At 42.9% G+C, this 12,287-nt stretch overlaps 1 pseudogene; it reads right to left on the minus strand.

Annotated features, from left to right (window-relative positions):
- Positions 1 to 1,636: 1,636 nt before the first annotated feature.
- On the minus strand, positions 1,637 to 4,413 carry LOC123481125 (annotated as a pseudogene).
- Positions 4,414 to 12,287: the final 7,874 nt, after the last annotated feature.

The following is a 12,287-nucleotide window of genomic DNA, read 5'->3' on the forward strand; positions in this document are numbered from 1 at the left end:
AGAAATGCATAAAGGTTTATATAAGGAACTCTTTGCTGTACACACAGAAACATGACATTATAAAATGTTAACCACAGTCAAGCCCTTCTCTAACACTGTGATTCAAGTACCTAACAATATGGAGCCATTGGAGTTTATCAAAAAAAAGGTTGATATGTGTTGATTTAAGTATAATATTTTGGTTCGACTGAGATAAAGGAACCTCAGTCGCTGCAATGATACAAAAATAACCAAGTCAGTCAGCCCAGAGTCAATTTTGTATTTAATTTCAGCAACACTCACATAACGTGAAGTACAGTACTTTTATTGCACAAAACGATACGTGGCAAGTAGAATAACTGTTCTCACTATGGTAACACTTAACATTTTCTGTAAATCTGGTACCATCGCTTTGATAAAATAAATTTTTAAATACTTTCGAAAAGGTTCAACATTACATTACACGGATCTTATCTAATTTGTCAAGTGAATTAAGGCACTATCATTATCTCACTATAAAAACACCAATATCAACCTAAAGGGACATACAGTGCCTTGCAAAAGTATTCATCCCCCTTGGCTTTTTTCCTATTTTGTTGCATTACAACCTGTAATTTAAATCGATTTTGTATTTGGATTTCATGTAATGGACATACACAAAATAGTCCAAATTGGTGAAGTGAAAAATGCTAAAAAATAAATAACGGAAAAGTGGTGCGTGCATATGTATTCACCCCCTTTGCTATGAAGCCCCTGAATAAGATCTGGTGCAACCAATTACCTTCAGAAGTCACATAATTAGTTAAATAAAGTCCACCTGTGTGCAATCTAAGTGTCACATGATCTCAGTATATATACACCTGTTCTGAAAGGCCCAAGAGTCTGCAACACCACCAAGCAAGCGGCACCATGAAGATCAAGGAGCTCTCCAAACAGGTCAGGGACAAAGTTGTGGATAAGTACAGATCAGGGTTGGGTTATAAGAAAATATCTGGTCAGATGAGACTAAAATTGAGCTTTTTGGCCATCAAGGAAAACGCTATGTCTGGCGCAAACCCAACACCTCTCATCACCCCGGGAATACCATCCCCACAGTGAAGCATGGTTGTGGCAGCATCATGCTGTGGGGATGTTTTTCATCGGCAGGGACTGGGAAACTGGTCAGAATTGAAGGAATGATGGATGGTGCTAAATACAGGGACATTCTTGAGGGAAACCTGTTTCAGTCTTCCAGAGATTTGAGCCTGGGACGGAGGTTCACCTTCCAGCAGGACAATGACCCTAAGCATACTGCTAAAGCAACACTCGAGTGGTTTAAGGGGAAACATTTAAATGTCTTGGAATGGCCTAGTCAAAGCCCAGACCTCAATCCAATTGAGAATTTGTGGTATGACTTAAAGATTGCTGTACACCAGCGGAACCCATCCAACTTGAAGGAGCTGGAGCAGTTTTGCCTTGAAGAATGGGCAAAAATCCCAGTGGCTAGATGTGCCAAGAGACACACCCCAAGAGACTTGCAGCTGTAATTGCTGCAAAGGGTGGCTCTACAAAGTATTGACTTTGGAGGGGTGAATAGTTACGCACGCTCAAGTTGTCTGTTTTGTTGCATCTTCAAAGTGGTAGGCATGTTGTGTAAATCAAATGATACAAACCCCCATTTTAATTCCAGGTTGTAAGGCAACAAAATAGGAAAAATGCCAAGGGGGGTGAATACTTTCGCATGCTACTGTTGTTGTCACTCTTAATCAGTGAAGCATTTTTACAGACCCCATCACACCAACCATCACCATATCTACTCTGCCTCATCATACTAATTCTTTCCTCAGTTCACCTCATCCAGTTGAAGTTCCCTATATATCCAAAACCAAAATAATTGACTACAAACTAACTAGTAATATATTACGTCACTATACTCTATACATGGCCAGTGTGCATTTTCTGCTGGTGTATCCTGAGGTAGCTTCTCTCTGAGAACCTCTTCCCGCAGTGCGTACAGGCGAACGGCCTCTCTCCCGTGTGGATCTTCAGGTGCATCTTCAACTGGTGCTGGTGGGAGAACCTCTTCTCACACTGGGGACAGCTGTAGGGTTTCTCCCCTGTGTGGACCCTCTGGTGCCTCTTCAGGCTGGATGAGTGGGAGAAATTGGCCCGGCACAGGTGGCAGCCGAATGGTTTCTCCCCTGTGTGCATCCTCTGGTGGATCTCCACCTGTTTGGGGAAACTGAAGGCTTTCCCACAGAACGAACACGGGAAGCGCTTCTCTTTGGCGCTGCCACCCTTACTGATTCCGTCTCTACTACTGTCATTTGTCAATTGGCTTGTGTAGCCATTTAGTGTTGAGGCACTGGCATTGTCTGAGGTCTGGTTTAACATTAGGAGAGTGTGAGGAGGACGAAGGCCAGGGAGTGTCTGTATTGTTGCAGGGTCCATGTTCCAGTTGATAGATCCTATAGAAGGCAGGCTGAAGGCAGCACCTGTTAGGGGGTTAACCTGAGGCACCATCAGCCCCTCTGAATCACAACTATAGGAGCAGGATGGAGCATCGCTAGCCGAGTCTGTGTCTGTTCTCTCCCGCCGCATACGGACACCTCCCCGTCCCTGCAGACCAAGTCTACGCCTCGCCCTGGTCTCAACCAGTCTGTTGTCATGGAGACTACGTTCGGTTGTTTTTTATGTTCGTCTCTCTGGTTAACAGTGTTGTTCCCCAGCCCAGAGTTGAGGACGCTGTCCCATCCACTGTCCTCCACTATATCACCTCTGGTCCTGGCCTGCTCAGTGATGTCATCCCCCAGGCCCTTGGCTGCACCCGTCTGGGTCTGGGAATCCAAGATGGCCGCCCAGTCTCCTCTGTTAGCCTCCAGCCAATCACCTGCAGGAAGAGGTTACAAAATAGACTTTACAAACATGGCAGAGAAAACTCTACATATGGAGGTTTTTTTGGTCAATTACCTATTCAAGTTCATACATTGTAATGTGTGTTTTTGTATGTAAACATAAATTGCATTGATTTCTTCTTATGGAATGAAGAAAAAATGAAAGAATAAGGGTTGTTCCACGAAATGAGTGCCTTTTACATCACTTTCATATTTTAGCTAGAAATTATGCACCAATATTGCATTTTAAAATGAAGGGCCCTTTAATATAGACCACATGAAGAATTTAATAAATCAGATATTTTATATGAATAACATTTCTAGTCTGTATCAAAATTCAGCATTTTGACATTTCCCCTTTGTGCATCTACTGTGACTCGTAGGAAGATTTTAACCCACTTAACCCCAACATTTCTCTACGTTTTCACCATCATTAAGTAATTTTTTTGCTTTGGCAAAGTAATTACTGAAGATTATATCCACAGAGTAGTGTTATCAACCTGACCTTCAGTATGCTGATCTGTATATCATTTGTATTTCCGGTTTTTATTTTCAATACTGATGCAATTTGCACGTGACAAACACTTGCACAATATGGCTGAGCCTAACCGAACGGCAAACACTACCAGCAGATTGTGAGAAAACGTGCTTCGGTCGACTACATTCGGTTACATTCGGCTATTGTTTACATATTGTGAAATGCGTTAACTGATTGAAAATACAAGTGACAGAACCTACCAGCGCCGCAAAAAGTTGGGTAAACAACACTTTCCTGTATATACCTTATCTCCACCTCCAACCACCAAAAGGACCAACAGCATGAACAACCGGTAAAGTAAGTGTAAATATAATTGTATTCAACATTTTGGCTTGTAGAGACTATTTATTTAAGACTGATAGCCACGGAGTAACCATGGTAACAGTCTGATGTTTAGGCAACCATTCCCCCTGTCACAAGGGGATTTATGGCTGATTTAAGATGAATTTGTCAACCCTGTTACGGTCAACCCTGTTACTTTATTTGGCACTTAATAGTCTTTTTTTTTGGAGATAGGAAAAAGTGTTTTTTTATTCAATTGAATATGTGCTCTTTATTTTTTACACAAAGTTACACTACTCAAAAGCCACCAAATTGGTGGAATGACCCAATAGCCAGGTGCATCACTATTCCCATTGAAGATCTATTACTGTATGTAGGCTATATGTATTTCTACCTTACCTTGCTCCCCCATCTTTAGTCCACTCAGCAGGTCAATGCTCTCTGGTCCGTCTTCTACTGTCTCCTCTTTGACTAGTAGCAGATCAGGCTTCCCATCCTCCATGTCTACTGACTGTAAGAGATACAGAGATACAGTGAGAAAATCTGATATGAGCACCCTGCGATGGAGTATCTTCTGATTGTGCAATGAGGGATTGCTATGAGTACTATGCAAACGTATTAGTTGTTTTATTGTTTGACACTCTTTAATGGTTTCATAATTCAAAAGACATGGTCCCACACTTAAGACAGAATGTATCAGAGTAGTGCTGATCTAGGATCTTTACATATAACCTTATTCATTATGATCTAAAAGGCAAAACTGATCCTAGATCAGCACTTCTACTCTGAGAGGCTTTGTGGATACGGGCCCTGACCTAATACCATTCAGACAGTAGTTCACAGTGGGCTCACCTCAGTGAGACTGTGTGTGGTCCTGTGCTGCTCAGCTGGTTCCTCTGTGGGTTCAGGAGGAGGTGTAGTCTGGTTGTCCTCCATGACCATGGTCCCCTCAGGGTTCTCCAGACCCTCCTCACATCCCTCCTCCTTCACCAGCACCATCTCTGGACCCTCCTCCTGGAAGAGACAGGTGATACCATCAGTGTACGTACACACCGGACATTTGACTGGAAGCATTTTCATTTATGTGACATTTGAGAAATTTACCGGACCCATATGCATTGGGTGCATGACCTGATTAGGCCGTCCACCCACAGTGCTCAGAATGACAGAAATCACCTTTTAGATTATGGTAATTAATCTTACCAGAACATGTAATGGCGTGGATCATTCTTACCGAATTCCCATGCGCACTTTACTTTTCCTCAGCCAACAAGACGAGTAACGAACAGCAAAATCACTAGCCTATGTCAATCTACCATCCCCCATAGTAGAAAAGTGTACCTATTATATTGGTCAGCTTGTCGTTCTGTGCGAGAAAGAAGTAGCCTATTCCAAACAGACTCTGGGACAGTTGTGGGACGATAGATCCCAAATTCATCCAACCAGTAGAACTAGGCTACATCAAAAAAACGTTAAAAAGCAATGAGGTTGCCTCCCGAGTGGCGCAGCGGTCTAAGGCACTGCATCACAGTGCTTGAGGTGTCACTACAGACCCGGGTTCAATCCCAGGTTGTGTCGCAGCCAGCCTTCGACCGGGAGACCCATGAGGCGGCGCACAATTGGCCCAGCCTTGTCCGGGTTAGGGGAGGGTTTGGACAGCTGGGATGTCCTTGTCCCATCGCACTCTAGCGAATCCTTGTGGCGAGCCGGGCGCATGCTTGCTGACTTCGGTCGCCAGTTGTACGCCGTTTCCTCCGACACATTGGTGCGGCTGGCTTCCGGGTTAAGCGAGCAGTGTGTCAAGAAGCAGTGCGGCTTGGCAGGGTCGTGTTTCGGAGGATGCATGGCTCTCGACCTTCGCCTCTCCCGAGACCGTATGGGAGTTGCAGCGATGGGACAAGACTGTAACTACCAATTTGGAAATCACGAAATTGGGGAGAAAAAAAAAAGCTATGAGGCTGATTCAACAGATCAGAACGTTTACCTTAAAATGTTGATAAACTATTTTTTCACATTTTTGTGCGAATATTCATTCCATAATGCAATTAGCGGGAAAACGGTCGTTAAAAGCGCACCCCACATGCGAGTGTTAAAACAGTTTTGAAGCCACTATTAAAAAAGAGCTTCTGTTTTTAATTCTCAACTGGTAATTGAAGCATGCTTCCCATTCGCCCTTCAAGTGCATAGGCAACTGTAGGCAATGTGAGTAGGAGGCAGTATGCATTTTGAAAACATTTACTTCATTGTTTGAAACAACGTTTTACTTCACATTATGTGGCATGTCTTACCTTGCTTCAAAGCAGCCTAGCCAAAATCCCACCATAAAAAAACGAGACAATTTCTCAAATGCTCTGTAAATTAAAATGCTGCTGGTCAAATGTCCAGTGCCACATTTTCCTAATGGAAACCCTGGTAGGTATATTTAGTAAGTGTATATTGGTTATAAAGCGCTGTTGGGTGTATGCAGAATAGGGTGAGATCAGATGTGATGTATACTAAAGAGAGTCTCAATTAAAGTCTTAGAATGTAAAGTCCCATTTTGTGTTTATTACACATAAACAAGTGTTAAATACACCATATGAAAACCACAAAAAATCTGCATGAACTTCATGAATTGCATTCATTTTCTTAGGAAAATGTTTTAGTTGAATGGAAGTAATGAAATAGGCATTTGTGAACATGATATAGCCTACACAGTACAAACACAATATGTAACAGACTTTTAAGGCTTTATATACAGTATCACACAATGTCTGGATGCAATATTCTACCCAGGAATATTCAACACTCTTAGTCTTACTCACATTATTCCAAATGCATCTGTGGATCTTTTATGCTGACAACAATGACAATTCATCTTTGTCTTTAATGCAGGATTTGATCTAAATGTCAGAAGACCTTTCTCCCGTGTGGACCTTCAGGTGCATCTTCAGGTTACCAGCCTGGGCGAAGCGCATGTGACACTGGGTACAGCTGTAGGGTTTCTCCCCCGTGTGGACCCTCTGGTGCCTCTTCAGGGTGCAAGCCTGGGCAAAGCGCATGTGACACTGGGTACAGCTGTAGGGTTTCTCCCCTGTGTGGACCCTCTGGTGAATCTCCACCTTCTGGGGGCAGCTGAAGCCTTTGTTACAGAACATGCAGAGGAACCGTTTCTCTTTACTATTGCCTGATGTGGCTCCCCCTCCCTGAGCCTTGGCTCTAGCCCTTTTGTTTGAGTTCAATACCTGATCGAAAAGGATGCGACCGTGTGAATCGGAAGGTGCCATCGATGTGGACACTGGGTTGCAGTCCCTGAACGTGAGTAAAGGGAGGTGAGTCACAACATTTTGATTGTTTTCTAAGCTTTCCCTGTAGTCTAAGAAGTCACTGGTGTTGCCCTGCGAGTGTCCTTCTCCTAAGTGAGTCTTGTCTACATTCCATGTCAGAGGAGTGTCACCCTCCACTTTCACAGTCACCTCATCTACGAGCAGACCCTCTCCTTTCTTATCTAGGCACCCTTCAGAGTATACACTACTACTGTACCTGTTCATTTCCCCTCTCATTGGATTAGTATGTGTATCTAAGCCCACAGGCATGTCACCAGGTATCATCTCTGTCTTTGTAGCGTATGAACAGGACGGATCATTGCCAGTCTGTAACGCGTCACCTGAGTCCTGATGGGACAGAACCGGGCTCGAGTTACCATAAAGTAAATACTCTGAGCGGGGAGCAGGAGGACAGCCCAGTCGCCCCAGCCCCATTAAAGTCTCGGTGTCTGTCTCTGACTTGAGGGCGGCGTTCGGGCGTTCCACTGACCTCCGTGATGCTGCATCGGGTCCTGGTCTGCACTGGGGCAGTGGTGGGGTCCTCCGTGGCTACAGCTGGTGCCACTCCAGCCGCTGCTCCAGTCTGGATGTCAGTGCTGTGTCGTGGGTCCTCCTCTCCTTCAGTCCTCTCCTGCTTGACCCCAGGACCTGCAGCCTCTGCATCTGCAGACTAACACAAGTACGTTTTTTTTAATGGGCTTCCAGCTTATATCATCAAATTCATGAAAACGCGGTCAAATAAGATATCCAGTGCCTTCAGAAAGTATTCATACCCCTTGACTTATTCCAAATTTTGTTGTGTTACAGCCTGAATTCAACATTTATTAAATCAATTGTTTTTCTCACCCATCTATACACAATATCCCATAATGACAAAGTGAAAACATGTTTTTAGAATTTTTTTCAAATTTATTGAAAATGAAATACAGAAATATCCCATTTACATAAGTATTCACATCACTTTTGCCAGCGATTACAGCTGTGAGTTTTTCTAGGTAAGTCTCTAAGAGCTTTGCACACCTGGATTATACAATATTTGTACATTATTCTTTTTAAATTCTTCAAGCTGTCAAGTTGGTTGTTGATCATTGCTAGACAGCCCTTTTCAGGTCTTGCCATAGATTTTCAAGCCGATTGAAGTCAAAACTGTAATTAGGCCACTAAGGAACATTCAATGTCATCTTGGTGTTTTAGGTTATTGTCCTGCTGAAAGCTGAATTTGTCTCCCAGTGTCTGTTGGAAAGCAGACTGAACCAAGTTTTCCTCTAGGATTTTGCCTGTGCTTAGCTCTATTCCTTTACTTTTTATCTTAAACTCCCTAGTCCTTGCCGATGACAAGCATACCCATAACAGGATGCAGCCACCACCATGCTTGAAAATATCAAGAATGGTACTCAGTGATGTGGTGTGTTCGACTTTCCCCAAACAACGCTTTGTATTCAGGACATGAAGTGAATTTCTTTGCCACATTCTTTGCAGATTTACGTTAGTGCCTTATTGCAAACAGGATGCATGTTTTGGAATATTTGTATTCTTTACAGGCTTCCTTCTTTTCGTTAGAATTGTGGAGTAACTGAAATGTTGTTGATCCATCCTCAGATTTCTCCTATCACAGCCATTACACTCTAACTGTTTTAAAAATCACCATTGGCCTCATGGTGAAATCCCGAGCAGTTTCCTTCCTCTCCAGCAAATGAGTTAGGAAGGACGCCTGTATCTTTGTAGTGACTGGGTGTATTGATACACTATTCAAAGCCTAATTAATTACTTCACCATGCTCAAAGGTGCCCTTCTTTGCGAGACATGGAAAAAACCTCTTTGTGGTTGAATCTGTGCTTGAAATTCACTGCTCGATTGAGGGACCTTACAGATAATTGTATGTGTGGGGTACAGAGATTGGCAAGTTATTCAAAAATCATGTTAACCACTATTATTGAACACTGAATGAGCCCATGCAACTTATGCAATTTGTTAAGCACATTTTTACTCCTGAACTTATTTAGGCTTGCCAAACCAAAGGGGTTGAAAACTCATTGACTCAAGACATTTCAGCTATTAATTTCTAAAAATGTCTACAAACAAAATTCCACAATTACCTCGGAAACACGTATACATTTTTATATATATACAGTACCAGTCAAACGTTTGGACACACCTACTCATTCCAGGGTTTTCTTTATTTTTACTATTTTCTACATTGTAGAATAATAGTGAAGACATCAAAACTATGAAATAACACATATATAGTAACCACTTTTTTTTTTACAAATCAAAATATATTTTATATTTGAGATTCTTCAAAGTAGCCACCCTTTGCCTTGATGACAGCTTTGCACACTCTTGGCATTCTCTCAACCAGCTTCACCTGGATGTATATCAATGTATATTTTAAGCAAATTCTTAACCTACAAAACGAGGAACCACAAAGTATCACTTTCATGGCATACTGGATAACAATGTCGTAGGGAAGTCTCTCAAGCTCCCCTAAGGCAGATAGCTCAAGTGAATAGCTGAAGGGAGCCTTTCTGAAACAAACGGGCCACATTTGATTTACAAAGTGACTGTAATTTCTTATGCACCACTATTACACTAACCTCTATTACGATAACGTGCTGGGTTGAGGTTCCACTCCCCTCATCAACAGTGATTGGTTGGTCATCTCTCCATTTATCGTGTCCCGCTGGCTTCACAAAGCTCCTGTGGCTTCCAATGAGATGTCCGCCACCTGAATGAGTGATTGGGGAAAAGAGGTGGTTAAGTTACCTACTGTCAATGCTCAACAGTATACATTAATGGTCAAAAGTTTTGAGAATGACACAAGTATTGGTCTTCACAAAGTTCGCTGCTTCAGTGTTATGAGATATTTCTGTCAGATGTTACTATGGTATACTGAAGTATAATTACAAGCATTCCATAAGTGTAAAAGGCTTTCATTAACAATTACATTAAGTTTAGGCTTTCATTAACAATTACATTAAGTTTATGCAAAGAGTCAATATTTGCAGTGTTGACCCTTCTTTTTCAAGACCTCTGCAATCCGCCCTGGCATGCTGTCAATTAACTTCTGGGCCACATCCTGACTGATGCCAGCCCATTCTTGCATAATCAATGCTTGGAGTTTGTCAGAATTTGTGGGGGTTTTGTTTGTCCACCCGCCTCTTGAGGATCGACCACAAGTTCTCAATGGGATTAAGGTCTGGGGAGTTTCCTGGCCATGGACCCAAAATGTCGATGTTTTGTTCTTCCAGCCACTTAGTTATCACTTTTGCCTTATGGCAAGGTGCTCCATCATGCTGGAAAAGGCATTGGTCGTCACCAAACTGTTCTTGGATGGTTGGGAGAAGTTGCTGTCGGAGGATGTGTTGGTACCATTCTTTATTCATGGCTGTGTTCTTAGGCAAAAATGTGAGTGAGCCCACTCCATTGGCTGAGAAGCAACCCCACACATGAATGGTCTCAGGATACTTTACTGTTGGCATGACACAGGACTGATGGTAGCGCTCACCTTGTCTTCTCCGGACAAGGTGTTTTCCGGATGCCCCAAACAATCGGAAAGGGGATTCATCAGAGAAAATGACTTTACCCCAGTCCTCAGCAGTCCAATCCCTGTACCTTTTGCAGAATATCAGTCTGTCCCTGATGTTTTTCCTGGAGAGAAGTGGCTTCTTTGCTGCCCTTCTTTGACACCAGGCCATCCTCCAAAAGTATTTGCCTCACTGTGCGTGCAGATGCACTCACAGCTGCCTGCTGCCATTCCTGAGCAAGCTCTGCACTGGTGGTGCCCCGTTCCCCGCAGCTGAATCAACTTTAGGAGACGATCCTGGCGCTTGCTGGACTTTCTTGGGCGCCCTGACGCCTTCTTCACAACAATTGAACCTCTCTTCTTGAAGTTCTTGATGATCCAATAAATGGTTGATTTAGGTGCAATCTTACTAGCAGCAATATCCTTGCCTGTGAAGCCCTTTTTGTGCAAAGCAATGATGACGGCACGTGTTTCCTTGCAGGTAACCATGGTTAACAGAGGAAGAACAATGATTTCAAGCACCACCCTCCTTTTAAAGCTTCCAGTCTGTTATTCTAACTCAATCAGCATGTCAGAGTGATCTCCAGCCTTGTCCTCTGATGAGAGAAATAATGAGAGAATCACTGACATGATGGCAGCTGGTCCTTTTGTGGCAGGGCTGAAATGCAGTGGAAATGTTTTTGGGGGATTAAGCTCATTTTCATGGCAAAGAGGGATTTTTCAATTAATTGCGTTTAATCTGATCACTCTTCATGACATTCTGGAGTATATGCAAATTGCCATCATCAAAACTGAGGCAGTAGACTTTGTGAAAATTAGTATGTGTCATTCTCAAAACTTTTGACCACGACTGTATTCACACTATTGACAGTTTTGACACTGTCTAGAATTGCCAAGGATGTAAGGTAACACTTCTCATAACTTCTTGATATACTTCTTTATTGATTGATGTATTATATTCCATGCATCACATCGTTTTCATTGAGTAAATAATAGGAAATGCAGTAAATCAAGAATCTGGTTAGAATATGATAGTGTCTTTGCGCAAGATAGCCAAGTAATCTGGGGAAATATTGCGTACTATCCTAAATCTGACCAAGACCTTATTCTAGGTAACACATCTGAACACATGTGCAGAGGGGAATGGGTACTGAGCTACAGTAGATATGAACCGCGACAGGCCGCGCAGCCTCGGCCTTCCTACCTCTTTGCCATTCCTCTGTATTGGTTGAGGATCTTGACACTACTTGGACGACTGGCGAGGACGCGCTCTCGCATTGTCCTGTCTGCGCGCTCCCGTGTCACCTTCAATTCCTGTAGCTGTAGTTTCCTCCGCAATGCCCTGTTTTCTTTCTGGCTTTGAGAAATTTCCAAACGAAGCACAGCATAGTCGTCGTCTACGAGTTTACAGATCTCTGCCACGGCTGCATTTGCTAGCACCTCCATGATGGAGGCTATTTGAGTGTGAAAAACCATACAGTTAGCCATTGTTAGCAGCTAGCTAGCGTTACCTAGATAACATATATCAACCAAGTCCTGTCTCCAACGCGAATTAAAGACTACATGGCGTAAGTATGTGATGCTGTGCACTTAAAATAATCATATTTTGAGCTCCATGGCGTTAATAAACGTCTAAATAATAACGATAACGTGGAAATTGTTCTCGGTCACTGTTCACTTCTGTTTACAGTGAAGAGAAACGTTATTGGTGTGCGTCACATCACAAGGGGTGTGGCTAAATGAAAAGCGTATGCGCGCTGTTCTTTGAAATACGGTAGTGCTTATTA

The sequence above is a fragment of the Coregonus clupeaformis genome, unplaced genomic scaffold (genome assembly GCF_020615455.1).
Source record: "Coregonus clupeaformis isolate EN_2021a unplaced genomic scaffold, ASM2061545v1 scaf0604, whole genome shotgun sequence".
NCBI classification, from domain to species: Eukaryota; Metazoa; Chordata; class Actinopteri; order Salmoniformes; family Salmonidae; genus Coregonus; species Coregonus clupeaformis.